This window comes from Blastomyces gilchristii (genome assembly GCF_000003855.2).
Source record: "Blastomyces gilchristii SLH14081 genomic scaffold supercont1.7, whole genome shotgun sequence".
NCBI lineage: Eukaryota > Fungi > Ascomycota > Eurotiomycetes > Onygenales > Ajellomycetaceae > Blastomyces > Blastomyces gilchristii.
Window position 1 is genome coordinate 2,609,552 of NW_003101676.1, and position 13,124 is coordinate 2,622,675.

Consider the following 13,124-nt stretch of genomic DNA (forward strand, 5'->3'; position numbering starts at 1 on the left):
TGCCACTCTTCACCCACCTTTTTCATGAATAGAACTGGAAAGCCTCACGCACTTGATGAGAATTGTATGAGATCATGTTCTAGAAGATCTGTGATCTGATGCTTCTATTCTTTGAGATGTTATTATTATTATTATTATTCTTCCATTATACTCATATGCAAGTGGAGCTTATGATAAGTCCTTGCGTGATGTTAAATACAGGTCAAGTGTTGGTTATACAGGAGGAAATACAGGTGTTGAGACCACACCAAGATAACAAGAACATAGGAAAATACAAAGAAGTGACAATTAGATACATGCGATAATAACTTCCCAGCTCAGGAACATAGAGCGATTCATTGAAGCAATTTGTACACCTCTGTATTTATTAGAAACCTGAGGTGCTTGAGTTCTGGATTTAATGTATCCCCTGCGGGTTTCGAACCCACGCGCCTTGGTTTCCCACGCCAAGGCGCTACCGGGTGGCCGCATTAACCATTCGGCCACCGGGGCGTTCTTTGAGATGTGTTTGTGACAGAGAGTATGCATTCTGGTTGACTGGTTTTGCATTCCCTGTGTCAATCTCATGTATGAATTCTTGTTCTGGTAGCAATTCCAGTGAAAGATCTGTTTAAAAGACCTTTTCATACTTCTTCAGAAGCTTCTTCATACACTTGTTCTTCTGCATATTCTTTATCTTAGTTTTCTCTGCTTTCAGGTCCTGTATGACATACAGAATGCTTTTGAATGAGGTCTTGCAAATCATTCTCTTTGCTTATTAGTGTGTAAGCAGATTTAATCCTTCTATATCAGAGATGTGAAATGTTCTTCTCATATCAGTTGATAGAATTGTATGAACTGTTTTCTTTCTATCAGTTAACTGCATATAACATGTATATCATTGAATCTGTGAATTGAACCTTTGAAATCAATTGAGTCTGAGAATAAGGTTGTATTTCATGTTCTGCAGCTCTCACACTTAAATATAGCAAGATCATTCTCTGAAGTGTAAGAGAACTCTTACTCTTGTGAGTGATATCAAATATCAGTTATCAGATAATCTTATATATTGAGAATTCTTCACTCAGTGAACTTCTTTCAGTCTTTGAATTATATGATCATTAATATATTATGTAGAAACTTCTGTGTCTGCTAACACTTTTGCAGCTATCTCTCTGTTCTTACTCAAGTGTCTCTTATATATTAACATTTCAAGTTGCAAGGTATTGAGATGAGTGTTCACTTCATCCTCACCTGCATCTCAGTCAGAAGCCTGCTTCTTCTTGACATTTGCAGAATTCAGAGAGTCATCTAACACAGACATCTCTTTTACTTTGAAGGCTTTTCATAGAATATCAGTGAGTGCCTTCAAACTCACTGATTCTGCTAGTTTTTTGACTGTCTTGCTTTTCTTAACTGTACACACTGTGTGTAATCTTTTACATCATGATTTTAACATCTGCAGTTAAAGCAAGCTTGATGTTTACAATATCAAGATTTTCATTCAGAGAATTTCTTTTTCAGAGGATTCAGTGCTTTAGTGATAGCATTCAGATCTAGATTCATCATATTCAGATGTGTGACTTGTGTCATAGAAGTCTGATTATCTGTTCTTCACTGAGATATACTCAATTGCAGTATTTTCTGTCACAATTGACTCACTTGTTCCTGTACAATGAGAATGTTGTATACTTCTTTTATCATGTCTGATTATAAGATTAAGCATTTTCATTTCACTCTCAACTCAGGTGTAAGATCATGAATGAAGATCTGTAAATAGAAAGGTATTGAAAGCTCTTCATTCAACATGAGATAGTGTAAGCTGAAGTGTGTGAAGTATGATATAAGATCACTCACTTATCTACACTCAGTGAAGCATTTGTAATGCTTGTCTCATGTGTTCACTTTCTCAAAGTTATATAAGATTCATTTGAAAAACTCATTTCATGTTTATGAGAATGAATATCACTCTGAGTCTGTGAGATTCATCTTTTCATCAGTCATTTATAATGACTTTGCTTTTCTGCATAGAAATGTGACAGATCTTAAGACTTGTTAAAATTCTGTTGACTGCCTGTCTGTGAGTTCACATTTGATCTGATAATATAATTGCATCTGACTTAGCCAGCTGATTGCAGCATCATTTTTTCAGTTGTCATTGAAGCTTGATAGCTCTGACATGTGGTTCGGAAGAACGTACGGTGGTTCGGAAGAACGTACGACCGTCGGATAATAACGCGGCCGCTTCTGAACTTGCTTACGAGTGTAAAGGGGCCATAGCAGCCACTAATTAATTTAGCATATGATATTATGATATATAAGAAGCCGGTGTACGCCTGTAATCGTACACTGGCAAGCAACCTTTGAATCATATCTGGTAGCATGTCTAAAAACCGGTGAGAAGCGCAGGCTCCTCCAGGGCGTGATAATTCCACCTATGAAGTGATTTGTAGTTATCATGCCAGTGTGATTCTAGAATGTCTCAAAAGATAGTGTATGAAGAGCAGTGACTGGAAGAGTATCTGATTGATGCTGCTTTGCTTGTAGGGGGAAAACTCCACGCCCAGGCGAATGCCATGTATGCGAACAGATGAGATGTGAGAAAGGGGATGAGAGTGGTGAACAAGATTCAAAGGAGTCTGCTCCCTACTCAAAAGAAGGATAAAAGGGAAGGGTGACCATCACTGAAGTTGTACAATGACAACAGAAATCATATAATGATACAGCGATATAATGATAGACATTGTACAATCAATGAGAAATCACTGAAATGAATATCTTCTCTAGCTAATATGAACAACATCCTTCTCTGCTATCTGAACTGAAAGATATGCAGAACCTCTCAGAGAGTTTACTCAAAGCAGTAAGAAAAGCAGCTGAAACTGCTGAACCAGAATTGAAGCTCTGTACATGTATGAGGATTCTAAACAAGATCAAGGTCTTATGTACACAGTGACAGGCTGAGGTGAAAGTCAAACAACAATTGACATTTGCTGCAGATCAAGCATTCACTATGAAGAGCTTCACTGATGTAATCATCATCATTAATAAGAATAGAGAAAACCAGATCTTAGATCTGCAGTGAGAGATTGAATGTTTACACAGACAGGTGACTACACTGAACCTGAAGATCTCATCACAATTGTTCACAATCTCTTCAGAAGTGTACACATCATCAGAGACTGCTGTGCAGAATGAGAATCTGAGCATGAGATACATCAAGTCAGAAGATCTGCTGAAGTTATCAAGCTTTAATAGCAACTGAAAAAATGATGCTGCAATCAGCTGGCTAAGTCAGATGTAATTATATTATCAGATTGAATGTGAACTTACAGACAGACAGTTAACAGAATTTCAATAAGTCTTAAGATCTGCTGTGTTTCTACACAGAAAAGTGAAGTCATTATAAATAACTGATGAAAAGATGAATCTCACAGATCTGAAGTAATATTCATTCTCATAAACATGAAATGAGTTTTTCAAATGAATCTTGTACAACTTTGAGAAAGTGAATATATAAGACAAGTGTTATAAACACTTCACTGAGTGTAGATAAGTGAGTGATCTTACATCATACTTTACACACTTCAGTTTACACTATCTTATATTGAATAAAGAGCTTTCAATATCTTTCTATTTACAGATCTTCATTCATGGTCTTACACCTGAGTTGAGAGTGGAATGAAAATGCTTAATCTCACAGTCAGGTACAGTGAAGAAAGTATACAATATTCTTATTATACAGAAACAAGCAAGTCAATTATAATAGAAAATACTGCAATTAAGTATATCTCAGCAGAGAATGAGTAATCAGACTTCTATAACATAAGTCATACATCTGAATATGATGAATCTAGATCTGAATATCATTGCTAAAGTGCTGAATTCTCTGAAGAAGAGATTCTCTGAGTGAAAATCTTGATATTGTAAGCATCAAGCTTGCTTCAACTGCAGATGTCAAAATCATGATACAAAAGATTACACTCAGTGTGCACAGTCAAGAGAAGCAAGAGAGTCAAAAAACTAGCAGAATTAGTGAGCTTGAAGACACTTGCTGATATTCTATGAAAAGTCTTTAAAGTGAAAGAGATGTCTGTGTTAGATGATTCTCTGAATTCTGTGAATATAAAGAAGAAGCAGGCTTCTGAATGAGGTATGAGTGAGGATGATGAAGTGAACACTTATCTCAATACCTTGAGGCCTGAAATGTTAATGTATAAGAGACACTTGAGTAAGAATTGAGAGATGGCTGCAAAAGTGTTAACAGATACAGAAGCTTCTATACAATATATTGATAATTATATGATCTGAAGACTGAAAGAGGTTCACTGAGTGAAGAATTCTCAATGCATAAGATTATCTGATAATCAATATTTAATATCATCTGTAAGAGTAAGAGTTTCCTTGCACTTCAGAGAATGATCTTGCTATATTTGAGTGTGAGAGCTGCAGAACATAAAATACAATCTTATTCTCAGACTTGATTAATTTCAAAGATTCAATCTGCAGATTCAATGATGTACATGTCATATGCAGTTGACTGATAGGAAGAAAACAGTTCATACAATTCTATCAACTGATATGAGAAGAACATTTCATGTCCCTGATATAGAAGGATTAAATCTGCTTACACATTAATAAGTAAAGAGAACAATTTGCAAGACCTTATCTGAAAGCATTCTGTATATTATACAGAACCTAAAAGTGAAGAAAACTAAGATAAAAGATATACAGAAGAACAAGTGTATGAAGAAGTGTCTGAAGAAGTATGAGAAGATCTTCTGAACAGATCTTTCATCAGAATTGCTGCCAGAACAAGAATTCATACATGAGATTGACACAGAGAATGCAAAACCAGTCAACCAGAATGTGTACTCTCTGTCACAAACACATCTCAAAGAACAGAAGTGTCAGATCACAGATCTTCTAGAACATGGTCTTATACAACTCTCATCAAGCACATGAGGCTTTCCAGTTCTATTTGTGAAAAAGGCAGATGAGAAGTGGTGAATGTGTATTGATTATCAAGCACTTAATAAGCTTATAATCAAGAATGAATATTCATTGCCACAGATTCAACAACAGTTAAATACAGTTAAAAACACCTGATATCTATCAAAGATTAATCTTCTCTCAGAATACTAGCAGATCTGTGTAGATGAACTGTCAGTTCTGTGACCTGTATTTAATATACAATGAAGAAAGTTTGAATTCCTGACAATGTTATTCAGTCTGATAAATGCACCTGTCATCTTTCAAACAATGATGAATACAATTCTTTATAAACAGAATGAAATCTCATGTCTTGTATATCTTAATAATATTCTAGTCTTTTCAAACTTATACAATGAATATCTGAAGCATCTCAATAAAGTGCTTACAACTCTGGCAGAGTATAAGCTCTACATCAAATTAACAAAGTATATGTTTGAAATGAAAGAGTTGAAGTTTGTAGAACATGTAGTGAGTAGTGACTGTATACACCTCATCTCAGAGAAATTGAATGTCATAGTGAATTGATCACAGCTGAGAAATATGCACTATGTATGACAGTTTCTTGAGTTGATCTCATATTACTGCAGATTCATCAAGAATTTCACATGAATATCTGCATCACTCTCAGATCTCTTAAGAGAAACAGATGCAAATCTGTGAAAGAAGAAGTTTCATTCAATTATCTGAAATACTGCATGTGAAGAGGCTTTTCTCACACTGAGAGAATATATAATAATATTCTCAGTGCTTATTCAATCAGATCATGATAAATCTTTCTACATTAAGACAGACACATCTGAATGAGCTATCAGAGACACTCTTCTACAGATGAGTAAAAACAGCAAGCTGCACCTGATGATGTACAATAGTAGAAAACTATTGAGTGTCAAGCTCAATTATTCAGTGTATAAAAAGAAATTGCTAGCAATCAAGCACACACTGGTGTTATGAGATAGATATATCAATAACAGGCATATGACAACAGTGATCACAGATCACAAAAGCCTCATCTATCTACAATTGATGACAAAACCTTTTAAACACTTTGTATGTTGAATCTCAGAGTTTCAAGCATACAATCTTCATATTAAATACTGAAAGAGATCAGACACTGTGATATCTGATACAATCAGTCACAGATCTGATTTCATGAGTGAGAGTTCTATGAACCAGGCACAAGGAATGTTCATGTTAAATGTGCTGAGAGAATGCAAGGAATCAGAATGAGTGAACATCATGATCTCTCACTTAAAGAATGACAAGATGTCAGATGACAAGTGTCTTGCAAGAGTAGTAGAAGAGATACTTTCAAACTTCAAGCTGAGGAAATTAGAAAACAACATTGTACTTTATCACAATCTAGAATACACAGAAGCTCTCTATCTAGAATCTTTATTTAAACATGACTTGATAGCTCACATGCATAAGGAATTTGATCACTTAGAAAGCCCTGAACTCATGAGTGTACTTGAATCAAGAGCATACTGATCAAGCATGACTGAGAACATCTAGGTATACACTCACAAGTGCCTGAATTGTCAGGTTGTGAAAGAATCTAAGAAAGGGTTAGAATGTGAGAAAGTGTAATATCAGATGAAGTGTACAATACAATCATTTAAATGATGAGAAGTGAATCTCATAGACATATTGCTGTGAACATCAAATGAAAATTGATGAATAATCACTGCTATTGATTACACTACTGACTGGCCAGTTGCAAAAGCAGTTTCAGAGGTGACAGAGAAGGTGATGATGAAGTTCCTACATGATGAGATCTATGTCAACTATGAAATGCTGTGTGAGATTCTAACTGATAACAGTGTAAATCTCATAGAAGAAGCAGTGAGGCATTTCATAGGCCAATTACAGACAAGACATTGTAGAACAACATCATATCATTCACAGATGAATGAAAAGATGAAATGCTTGAATGAAATCTTGAGCAACATGCTGATAAAATATCTAGTGAGTAAGTCTATGAGATTATGAGATGAATATCTCAGTTAGATGCTATTAGCCACGCGAATTCAGCAGCATGCAGTCTTCAAGCATTCATCATTCTACCTGTTGTATGAATTGCATTCACGCATCTCAGAGAATGCTTCAGAAAAGATGAGGGAGAAAACAGCAGTTACAGATGCAACAGTCACAGATGTGAAATCAAGATTGAAAGAGATCAGCCACGCACATGTAAAAGCTAATGAGTTACTTCTGAACTGAGCAATTCAATTAAAAAGAATACAAGACTCACTAGTTAAGAAATCAAGTCTCAAGTTGAAAATGTGAGTTCTCATACACAATGAGAGTTCTGAGAAGTTTCAACCTAGATGATTTGAGTCATATAAAATACTCAAATCACATTCTCTGAGAACATATGTATTGAAAGAATCAGAGAGACAGGTCTTACACAACTTAATAAATAATTCATGACTTATAAAAGCAAAGATGTAAGATTTGAGCAGATTATAGTCATTTACAGCACTATTATCAGCATTGAAAAAGAAGAGACTTATAATTGAAAAGTCTTGTAAGATAAGAGAAATCATAGATACTTATGAATCAGATGATCTCACTTATTTCAATCTTTTCATAATTATAAGAAAAGAATGAGAAGCAATGAAGAAATCAGATAAATATCACACTTCAATAAGTGATGAGACTGTAGCTGATTGTATGATAATGCATCACAGACAGCAGATGCAATATAACAAAGAGCAGTCTCAAAGCAGCAGACTTGTATATGAGTCAGATCACAGAAGAAAAAGAAATTCAGAGTTGAATTTGACTGTTTATATCAGTTCAATCACAGAGATCACAGAGGATGAACTATCTGAAACATTTATGAATATGTAAGACTAAGTCATCTCAATCTCTGAGAATGCTCACAGATCAGATGAGATTAGTTTTGATGAGTCATTTACTGTAGTAATCTGAGTGAGTGAAGAGAGACAGTATAATGTGTGAGGCAGAATCACAAAAGATGAAAGCTGTCAAACCTAGTCACTGAATACTGTATCATATAGAGATCATGTAAGAGTAGTAACTAGCAGATAAAGAAAAAGCATAAGAAAAGAAAAGAGATAATGAATTGATTATCAACTGTAAGAGTCAGCTGTAAAAGATAAATGTTATCATATACATCTCATTCATTTTCATATATTACATGTTTAATCTATTTCTCACACCACATCACCTGAAAAACACCAAAAACAAAGGAAATCTCAAAACTCAAGATCTGCAAGAGATTTAAGAGCAGAGATGAGAACAGTTACTGAATGAACATCTGCTGACCTTAGAGTTATATGTGCAATTATAACACACATGAGACTTCTCAGAAAGAGAGAGAGAGACATGAGGAAATGCAGGAAGTAGAATGCAGCATACGAACAGCTTATTTCCACAATGACAGCTCAGACAAGATATACAAGCCTCACACCTGTGAGTGTAAAAGAGTATGACATCTGCATTCCTGTTTTTGAAAACACAGATATCTTTTGCCTGCATCACAAAGTCAGATAACAGATGTCAGAGAATAGACTGATACAGATCTATTATTCTGAAGAAATTCATTAGAGCAGATGTCTCTGCAATGTTGAACTTTACAGTTGTAAAAAGCTTCTTAATATCTGTAAATGCTATGACTTTGTGCACAGTAAAACTCATAATAATTTCTTCTAAGAACAGAAAAATCAGTGTCAGAAAGAAAAAGATGAAAAGAGAAAAGACTTATAATCTCAATACTATTGAGAGAAGAGATGATTCTCTGATATGAATGAATAATTATCTCATTATAAATATTTAAAATGAATGTAATAATCAGTATCTGTGACTGAGCTTCAGATAGTCATGTTATATACAGTCTTTGTACAATAAATTGTTCTGAGAGTTAGCAAGAAGAGCAGAAGTGTATACACTGAGAAATGTGATTCATTAAGTCTATACAACATCTTCTTGAAACAGAAAGAGCTGATAATGAAAGCAGAGACAGTAAAATCAGAAGTAGCAGAAGTGAGAGTTGCAGGAACAGAGATAGTAAGAGTGAGAGAATCAGACACAGAGACAGATGTAGAAGATTGAGAGAGAGTGACAGAGAAAGAAACAAAGAGAGCAGGAAGAGACACAGAAGACTCAGTCATATATGATATAAATAATTTCTTCATTATCATGTTCTTCAAGTTCTCAATCAATGATTCAATATTGAGTTCACTATCATCAGCAGACACAGATCTGTCAATGTGTAAAGATTCTACATGAATAAAAACAACATATCAGCATCTGCATCTATGCAAAATCATGTCAGAAAACACAATTAGAAACCTGCTGAGAAGGAAAAGATCAAGAATGTATAAGAAGATGAAGAAGATATGTCATTCATAATAGTATGTTCTAGTGATTGTTAGAAGATAAACAAGTTCTGATCACATTTCACAATGCATTACACTTACTGCTAATGAACTGCCTGGTATGAGCACTATGAGAATGCTTGTTATGAGAACAGAGGGTCATCATCAGAAACATGTACAATGTAATAGATGAACAGATAAAAAGAGTTGAACAGAAGAAGAGATAGAAATCTTGAATAAGATAGTGATGTTCAATGATGATGATGATGAAGAAGATGATTGAAGAATGAGAAAAGTTAGTGAATGAGTGATGTAATATAGTGAAAGTTTCTTTATAAGAGTGTACACAGGACACTAGCTGAATCAGAGATAGGTCATAAGATTGCGAACACTAGGGACGCGCTAATCCGCATGAAGCTAGGACAGATGTCATGGTCATGTGGGCGTGACTGAATCTGGTGAGAGAGGATGTGATTCGGAAGAATGTACAGTGGTTCAGAAGAATGTACGACTGTCGGATAATAACGCGGCCGCTTCCAAACTTGCTTACAAGTGTAAAGGGGCCATAGCGGCCACTAATTAATTTAGCGTACGATATTACAATATATAAGAAGCCGGCGTACGCCTGTAATCGTACGCTGGCAAGCAATCTTTGAATCACAGACAGATCTCTCAGCTTGATATATTTCATGCTTGAATTCTCATCCTGCACAGTGGTCTTTGATGATGTGTATGCTTCTGAAGAGATTGTGAATAATTATGATAAGATCTTCAGGTTCAGTATAGTTACCTGTCTGTGTAAATATTCAATCTTCTGCTGCAGGTCTAAGATCTGGTTTTCTCTATTCTTATTAATAGTGATGATTGCATCAGTAAAGCTCTTCATAGTGAATGCTTGATCTGCAGTGAATGTCAATTGTTGTTTGACTTTCACCTCAGCCTGTCACTGCATATGCAAGGCCTTGATCTTGTTTAGAATCCTTGTATGTGTATAAAGCTTTGATTTCAGTTCAGTGATTTCAGCTGCTTTTCTTACTGTTTTGAGTAAACTCTCTGAGAGATTCTGCATATCTTCTGATTCAGATAGCAGAGAAGGGTGTTATTTATATTAACTAGAAAAGATATTCATTTCAGTGATTTTCTTGTTAATTGTACAATGTCTATTATTATATCACTGTATTGTTATATCACTGTATTGTTATATTACTATATCATTATATCACTATATTATTATATGATTTCTGTTGTTATTATACAACTTCAGTGATGATCATCTCTCTCTTTTATTTCTTTGAGTGAAGAGCAGTCTTCTTTGAATCTGGTTCACTGCTTTCATCTCTTTTCTCACATCTTATCTGTTCACATATGTGGCATTCGCCTGGGTGTGAAGTTTTCTCTCAATAAGTGAAGCAGTATTAATCAGATACTCTTTCACTCACTGCTCTTTATACACTATCTTTTGAGATGTTCTAGAATCACACTGGCATGATAACTATGAATTGCTTCATAGACAGAATTATCACACTCTGAAGAAGCCTGCACTTCTCACCGGTTTTTAGACATGCTATCAGATGTGATTCAAAGATTGCTTGAGTCAGTGTACAATTACAGGTGTACACCGGCTTCTTATATATTATACATTAAATTAATTAGCGGCCGCTATGGCCCCTTTACACTCGTAAGCAAGTTTGGAAGCGGCCGTGTTATTATCCGACGGTCGTATGTTCTTTCAAACTAAAATATAGATATATACTGATTATTTATTAGATGATATTAAGACAATGACTTATTACAGCTGTGTTACTCTCACTGTGAGAGATACATGATTGATAATGAATATTACAAAGACTCTGAGAAGTAAGTATTTTGAGAATACTGCAGCTCTGTAATCTTGATTTTTTTTTATTTTTATTTTTTATTTTTTTCTTTTTCTTTCTCTTCTTTTTTTCTTTCTCTTTTTTTTTTTTTTTTTTATTGTGATTTTTTCTTGTTGTTTTGTTTTTTATTTTTTTTATTATTTTTTGTATTTTATATATTTTTTTTAATTAAAATAATATTGATTATAATCTGTGTTTAGAAAAGTAATAATATTTAATAACACTCTCTGTTGAATTTTCAACAAATGAGCACTATGTTATGATATTATGTAAGTGAGAAATGATTTCATGATCTCATTTAATGCTATTTTCAATAATGAGATCAGAATGAAAATGTGACTAAGAATTCAAATATATTCTTTATCTGAGACTAGATTTTTATTTGAAAAGTGAATCTGAGACCTTTAATATTTGAAATAATAAGATTTGAGATCAATGTGATGAACATAAATTATGATCAGAAGTAATGCTTTTAGACAATGTGATAACTGTAAAGTTTGGTCCTGATCTCAGACACGGTCACACGGTCAGTCTATATACTCTCAACAAATTTTTATAACTCTAGAATTGATTTAATGTGTAAATTTGTTGAATCATCTTGAAGAAAGTGATCAAATTCAGTTTTACAAGCATGTAGTTTTGCCTGATTTTCAGTTGCAATCAATGTATGTAAGTTCTGTTTCAAAGTTAGTATTATAGTTCTATATAATATGAAGTGTTATCAAAGATTGTTACTTACTAGAGAATTGTATTTCACTGTCTTCACATCTCTAACATCTGCTCATTCAAATCTCTGATAGTTGACATTGTAGTAGTCTCAGGCTAATTTAACATACAAGTCTCATTTCTTCTCTGTTCAATCTTGAGAAGTGTAGATATTAACTTAATGAGAGAGATCTAGTAGAGCTGCTATAGAATAGTACTCTGTAAAAGATTGTTCAGTTTTGCTGTAGTAATATATCAGGTTATTTCTTACAGTAATAATAGCCTGTGCTATAGCATCATCTCAGACTGAATTTCTTTTTAAGTGATTCAACTGCTTCTCAAGATGAGTAAATAAACTGTTATACACTCATCAGACTGACTGCAGCATTAGTGTATACATGATTGAGACTGTCATTATTATCTTATAAAACTGAAATAATAAATTAATCACATATTTCAACTGAGTTCACTTCATATCAGAAAGTCTCAATATCTGAATCTTTTCCTAATCAGAGTATTGCACTCAATGATCAATCATCTGATACAATCAAAGAGTCTGAACAGTTATCTCATATATTGAACTTCATCATATTCTAACATTCTGTATCATATTCAGTGATGTGACTGATTTGTTTATTTATTGAATATCATGAAATTATTATTGTTATTTGAAGAAGATACAAATCACATTAGCAATGTTTTGAATCTGTGATATTTAAATTATTAGTCAATCTATTCAAAATTAACAGTAGCATTATCAAAAAGCATTATCAAAAAGCAATATTAAAAAGTGTTATTAAAAAGTATTATCTTTTGTAAAGTGAATATAAAAGTTACTTGAGTAATCACTTTCATCTCATTCTCATCTCAAGAATCAGTCATCTTATTATTCTTCATCTCAATGTTAAGATTCTTTATCAGTGTTTGTATCATAAGTTGAATCACATGAGTAATGCAGAGAATATGATCTTGTTTATCATTTCAGAAATGCAAAGTCAATTTTTGTTTCAAGCTGTTTATTATAGTGTAGTTATTCACAGCATTATCAGTTGTAATTGTAAGAAGACTGAAACTAATATCTCAATAGTCATTTTTAATCACAGTTATTAATATCTCTGTTATATAATTCTCAGTATGACTACTGATCAATGATTCAAATTCAATTAATGTCTCTTGATAAGTTCAGTTCTCATCAATATAATAACATATAACTCTTATAAATGCA

General features: G+C 33.6%; 1 pseudogene across 1 annotated transcript; it reads right to left on the reverse strand.

Moving 5' to 3' along the window:
• Positions 1–403: 403 nt before the first annotated feature.
• On the reverse strand, positions 404–492 carry BDBG_17032 (annotated as a pseudogene). The gene has a single exon. The product of its transcript is annotated as a tRNA-OTHER (tRNA).
• Positions 493–13,124: the final 12,632 nt, after the last annotated feature.